General features: G+C 37.0%; 1 long non-coding RNA gene across 11 annotated transcripts in view; it reads left to right on the top strand.

The window, feature by feature from the left end:
* LOC126504050 (uncharacterized) overlaps positions 1-6,892 on the top strand; it is a 38,518-nt gene extending 31,626 nt beyond the window's left edge. For 7 of the 11 annotated variants that reach the window (XR_007592486.1, XR_007592475.1, XR_007592485.1 and 4 more), the window contains one exon: positions 4,234-6,892. This is a non-coding gene — a long non-coding RNA (uncharacterized lncRNA). The remainder of the gene's footprint in view (positions 1-4,233) is intronic. The other 4 variants (XR_007592484.1, XR_007592487.1, XR_007592482.1 and 1 more) reach the window with 4 other exon arrangements.
* The last annotated feature ends 6 nt before the right edge of the window (positions 6,893-6,898 follow it).

Genomic DNA, 6,898 nt, shown 5'->3' with positions numbered 1-6,898 from the left:
AGGAGAGAGAGAGAGAGAGAGAGAGAGAGAGAGAGAGAGAAAGAGAGAGGGAGAGGGAGAGAGAGAGAGGGAGAGGGAGAGAGAGAGAGAGAGAGAGAGAGAAATTTTCTTTTACCTGCCACATCCTTACTTAGATTAGTGAGAGTGCGAGGTCATGCCAGGAATTGTTTAGCTGCATCAAATAAGCCAAAGTCTTCATCTTCAGCTGTTCTCAGTCATTTTAGTGCCATCATCTCTGCGGTCTGTCTGAAAGAGTCCTTCACTTTCCAGGCTAGAGAATCCCTTAGGTTCTCAGCTCTGTTATACTCTCCTACAGAGGTCCCAGAGTAGCACTTGTCACTATTATTGATTACTTGCCTATTTCCCCCATTTAAGTTATTAAATTCAATTAGACAACTACAGCTTTACCCATGGGTCCTTAAGTGCCCATTCCATGGCCTCTAGTAAATAACAGCTAAACGTTCTTCAGAAAATGAATGAATGGATGGATTTTAGTTGACCCAAGCACCTCTAAATCAGCAGACTATGGTCAAAGGTCATAAGTAATGCCTTACTTTGTGACTCAGAGTTTAGGATGAGTTTTAATGGGTTTATGGATTTGTTAACCTTCTGAATACCAATTTTTTTTGGCTTTCCTTGTCTTGGTACATCTTTTAGATTCAACTTTCTTTAGCGACCAGATCTTGGCGGTCAATGAAATTCTCAGTTATGATCAGTATTGGATTTTGCTGATCTAAGGTCCATTTATATTATTGGAATAATGTAAGCATTTTCTTACTGAAAACTAAGATATGTACTCAATTCTAAGCTCTTCTTATTTTGACACATTAAAGTAAATATACATGAATTTACTTTTCTATTGTTCTTTGTTCAGGATTTAGTTATCAGTCATCTATATTACGGGAATCATAATATTAAGAGTGTATGTTTCTGGGATAGAGAGATGGTTCACTGGTGAAGAGTGCTTTACAGTCCATGCATAAAACTTGAGTTCAGTTCCCAGTACCCACCCTGGAAGCTCACAAACTCCTGCAATTCTAGCTTCAGAGGAACAGTTTTCTTTTGGCCTATATGGACACACTCAACACATGCAAGCAAAAACACATTCACATTTTTAAACAAGAATGTATGATTCTAAGAGAACATATGTCCAATATATGGAAATATGCATAATATAATTGCTTACCAATCATTTTAAAAGACTTTCCTATTTTTATATTTCTCTCCTGGCTTGCTCTCTTGGTGCTCTTTTTTAATGCCTTCAATATTGTAGTAAGAGAGTGGTAAGCTCTCCTCTTTTAGGTAGGGTGTGCCTAGTAGCTTGTGTGGTTCACTGAATGGGTTTGCATTTTGGGAGAGCCTAGCCACAGGAAACTCCCTGCTGGCTGGCTAGAAAATCCTAGTTAGTTGGGCTAAGAGACGGGGGATTTGTCCCACTGTGGATGTACTATAGAGTGGGTTGTCCCACCCTGTGGCTCTTCACTCACCTCTTAATTACCCTCAGTATTGGAGCAAACTGTGTTTCAGAGTTCCACCAAGGTTGCAGGATGATAGTTGGGTTTGGGGCCAGGTGTGGCTAGTAGTATAGATGGGCCTCGAGATAGTTTTGGGTTTTGGGGGAGCCTGCCCACAGAAAACTCCTTGCTGGCTGGCTAGAAAAGCCTAGGGAGTTGGGTGAGTGGCCCAGGGTTTGTCCCACTGTGGAGGTCCTAGAGAGTGGACTGTCCGTCCTGTGGCTGTTCACTTACCTCTTAAGTCCCCTCAGTATTGGAGCAAGCGGTGTTTCAGAGTTCCACTGAGGTTGCCTGTGTGTGTTCATATGTATGTATAAATACCAAGCTCAACAAAATACAAATCATTTATTTTGTGCTAGGTAGTAAAATAAAGTTTTTTTCTGTGATGTGTATAGGTATCAATTTTATATAAAAATAATCTAAGTAAGAGATAAGCACAATGGTACTTAAGTTTAAGCTACAGTTACATGTTCTTTCATCATCACTTTTTATAGTGCCCTAAACATTTTATTTTCTAAATTTGACTTAGTTGAAGGGCATTTGCAATCTCAAGTATAAAATTCGAATGTTTAACTTTCTATTGATCTTTGTTATTTTCCTGTGTCCATCTATCACAAAATCCACAGTGGTTTGTTGGAGGCAAAATATATGTTAGGCACAAAAGTACAAACTGCTTTATTAATTAATGGATATTTTATGTACCTCTCATAAAAACAAATAAAATAAAACTAGGAATGCAACAAGGATCATTTCAGATAAGATTTATATTCTTTTATGTGAGCCATTCTCTTTGCCTGTGAAACAAATCTGTAAGAGAATGCTAGGATGTTTTAGCTATTGATGCTTGTGCAAAGTTAATGGGAATGAGAAACCATGTTCAGCAACTTTTGTCTGGGAATAGAGGGAATAGGACAACTAAGGATGACTTGAAGAACTAAAGCCTTGGCAGCTGGAGGGAAGACTCAGTATTAAGAGCTCTTGCTGCTCTTCCAAAAGACTTAAGTCCTCTTCCCAGCATCCACATCAGGTGACTCTAAACCACCTGTGATTTCAGCTCCAGGAATCTGAAGTTTTCTTCTGGCTTTGGTGAGCAACTACGTATGTGTACATTTATGTGTATATTTATTTATTGTGTGCATGTGTGCACGTGCACACACACATGCACACACACCATAAATAAATAAGTAGGTAAACAGGTAAATAAATAAAATACTTTATAAAATTTTTTGAGATAAGTTTAGGAAATATTTTAACTTGAGTATTGGTTAGAACGTAGGTGGGTGGAGTAAACAGAACAGAATGCTGGGAGGAAGAGGATAAGCTAGCAGGTGGCCGGGGTGCTGGGGACGCAGCCCCGCTGCTCCTAATTACAACACTTGTGAGCTGCCTGAGAATGAAGGTAAAAACTCCTCATTAGAATAGTTGTAAGGAAGCCTTTCAGAATGTCGATGGATTCTACTTCTAGTATTTTCTTTTATACTTGGTTTTTCTAATTGTACCTAACAGACTATACAAATTATTTCAAATTACAGGGATTGGTGTTTTAATAATGGACAATCAAGTATTTAATCAGAATTTGCTATGGTTTAGAAGCTATGATGGCTTGTATTGACCTGGTTCACCCATTCTTAGATGGAAATCAAATTAAACTAATTTCCACTTCACATATATAAAAATTGAATAGTAAGGAAGTTAAGTTCAGGGTAGAATATAATTAATGGATATTGAATCCAGGAATTGCATGCAGAATATTTGTTCCTAAAGCTCATGACAGTGTGTGCTCTTTACTTAAACTCTCCCTGCTGCTGTTTCAAATCAGAGCTCCATCCTCAATTGGAATACAAGCCACAGGCAATCTACTACTGAAATTCTTAAGATTTAAGGTTATTTTTATTCGGATGAAATTAACATTATCTGGTTAGTAGTACCTGCATCCTGATAAAGTTTGAAGTCCTAGCAAAATGGGACTTAATGTATTTGTGAACCTCATTGGTTCTGAGTAGTTCACTAGAAATGTATTCAGCTTTACATACTTCAAACTACTGAGAAAGCCAATTAAAATTATTGAATTCAGAAACAGAATTGTGTACAATGTATATTGGAAAGAACTGTGTCAATTCTTTAATGGAGATTTGGTAAAAAAATTACATGTGAAATTAAATGTCATTATTTCATAATAAGATGTCGTGAATGTCTACTGAGAGATTATTATTTCATGTACATATATGGGTATTGACAAATTTTCTATCTACATCCTTAAACAATTACTATTGAAGCTGCACTGATAAATTATAAAAATACTCAACTATACGAACCTGGAAAAGAGAAGTCTATAATATTCAGATGAAGTTCAATGATGTTGTCTGTGTAAACTTTGCATAATTAGATATAGGAACCTATAAGTTTTAGCTGTGGATATGCCATAAATATGTCAAAGTGTTACTGTTATTAATAGCTTTGGGGTACATGAGGGATGGGCCCCTTTTTTTGTTGCTGACTTTGTAATATTTCCTGGTAAGACTAGAAAGGGAAACCTTGACTTAGGATTTAAATTACCATGTGAAAAGCTGGATGTATCGAGGGTTTGTTGAGGTTCATTCAGAAATGTTACTTTCTCTTGGTCAAAAGAATAAAAACTAAATGATTTCTCAGACCCTGAGTGATGAGTTAACACTCTAAGATGCCCAAATACTATGTACAGTTATCTTTTCATTTTCAGAGTTAATTCAGCTGGAGCTGCCAATCACTTGGCCAGAAATCTATCCTCACAAGAAATCTGATTCATCTGAAGGCAAAGTGGAGAGAAAAGGACTACTCATTGCCTTGATGAAATAATGTACTTATCTTCCCCAGGATCTGCTCCTCTGATGCAGTTACTTGAAGGGCTTCCAACCTGTACCTCTGATGAGCTTGTTCACTTGGTTGAGTTCTAACTCAGAAACATAATTTTTCCTTCTCTTCTTCCCATCTCTATTTCTTTCTGATACTAGTGAAGTGCCAAGTGTGATTTCTCTGGCTCTCTGAACTTCCTTTGCATTCTGCTCCTCCTCCACGATGCAGTGTTTGCAGACCTCCATTGCTGAACTGGCCTTTTATCTTGAAGATGTGATTTTCCTCTCTTCCCTCTCCACCTCCCTCCATCAGGTTACTGCCACGATTTATAACTTAATTGCCTTGTTGGCCTGTTAATTTTATCCCAGCCACTAATAATGTCCTGTGCTTCCTTCTGAGACCATTTAAAATTATTTTATTAACAAAAATTAATAATCCCTAAAGGAAATCTTGAGTCTCTCTACTAATATTGTAATTAGCTTTTTCTGGGGATAGGGTGAATTTGATTCTTTTGAGATAGGGTCTCATGAGCCCACGTTGTCCTTAAACTTACCTATGAGTTGATACTGCAGTAGGGTTAGCGTTCACTGAGAATGAACTCTGCCTTCTACTTTCTTAGTAACACTTTGCCATTCCTCTGGCATTCTAGTCAAAAGTTTGGATTATTTTTGTCCCTTGGTGGAGTCCTGGTATTCTGATATGTTTCAAAGATTATAGTTTATTTTTTATTGAAATAAAAATACTGTATATTATTTCTTCTCCCTTAAGATTTAATCCACCTGGGACTATCAATCACCTGGCTAGAAAATCACCTCTCAGGAAAACTGTTCACTTGCTAAACAGAATAATTATCACATTAATATGATTATTAAACTTTCTGCCCCAGAAACCCTGGGTCTGTGCAACTGACTGCAGAGCTTCTTCGTGTAACACTTGTGGGATGCCCATATTTCTGAGTAAGTCTTGAAAGCATAACTTTCCTTTTCTTCCTTTTCTATCTCTTTTCCTTACTGGTCAAATCATGAGCATGCTTTCCCTGACTTTCTGTTTGCTTACTCACTCTCTGAAGACCCCTGTACACACATACTTCCCGTCTACTTCCATGCACCTACTTCTCTTGAATATGACTGCTTGCTGACCCTCTGTGTTTAACCTATCTAAATTCTTGGGTCCCGCTGTAAAAGGTGCGTCTTCCTCTTCACATTTCCCATCTCTCTTTTCTTGGTTGCTGCTGAGATTTTATAGCTTGTCTGCTCTGTTGTTTTTCTTACAAACACCAATAAATGTTCCGCAAGTCCTTTTCTAAATTCTTTTAATTTCCCAGATATTTCTGAGGTTGGCCTTGAATTTCTGATCTTCCCTTCCCTATGTTCTCATTGCTGGAATTACAGGTATGTAGCACTCTGCCTTGAAACCTTGATATTTTCATATAAAACTTAGAATTGAGTTCTCAATTTTTACCCTGAAATCCTGATAGAATTTTGGGGTGTTTTTTGTTAGACTGAAAATCAATTTGAAGTAAAATATGTTCGCTAATAGTGTCTCTTTCACACCATGAACTGTGCAATCAGTATTTCACGTCTCTGTTTGTTCTCAATAATAATTCATAGACTTCTGCGAATGGTTTTCTTATTCCAATTCGTTGAGAGCTATTACATGTTTCATACCATTACCATGAAAAAAAAGATTTCCTAAGGTAAGTGTGATGGTTTATACCTGTAATCTTAGAACTTGAAAGGCTGAGGGAGCAGGGTTACTAAGAATTCAAGCAAATATTTAGAAAATCATACTGAAAATAATTTTTCTTTTTTTCAGATGTATTCTAATTACATTTGTCCACTCCCTTACTTCCCTCCGAGCCCTCACTTTATTATACCTACTTTTCCTCAGATCCATGGACTCTCTTTATATCAATTGTTATTACAGGCATATTTATTTGTGTGTATACATATTTGCATATATTATATATTTGTATGTACATATATTTGCATTTGTTCACAGATATGTATTTATAACTTTAACCCCTTGAGGCCATATAATATTACTTGTGTATATGTTTTTGGCATTGGCCATTTGGTATTGGATAACTGATTGCTGTGCTCTTCCTGGGAAAGGACCGCGTTTCCCACCTCAGCTTTACTTGTTTGCCCTTAGTTCTTCGTGAAGGGTCAAGACTCTGTGGGCTTTTTCCTTCCAGTTTGACATATTGTCTTGCATTCCTGATCAGCTCACAATTGGGCAGTTGTGTTGGTGAGAATTTATGTTTTGATTCTGTGACACAACTTCACAGTAAATTCCTTGATTGGCTTGCTTTTGCGATCTCTCTGCACCTTCTTCCACAGTGCTCCCTGAGCCCTGGGTATGGGTCTGTGTTATAGATATATTCCTTGGATCTGGGCTCCACAAGGTTCTGCAATTCATCTGTGAATTTTTTGGGATTTTAACATACATAGTCTTATTTATGTATCCTGAAAAATTCTATCTTCATTTACAGTATATAAATTATATATAATATATATATATAAATAGATACATTTAAAGTTTATAAACAA

This window comes from Alexandromys fortis, unplaced genomic scaffold (genome assembly GCF_014885135.2).
Source record: "Alexandromys fortis isolate MF-2015 unplaced genomic scaffold, M_Fortis_MF-2015_v1.1 scaffold_16, whole genome shotgun sequence".
NCBI classification, from domain to species: Eukaryota; Metazoa; Chordata; class Mammalia; order Rodentia; family Cricetidae; genus Alexandromys; species Alexandromys fortis.
The sequence above is the reverse complement of the archived record's forward strand: the minus strand, read 5'-3'. Positions and strand labels throughout refer to the sequence as shown.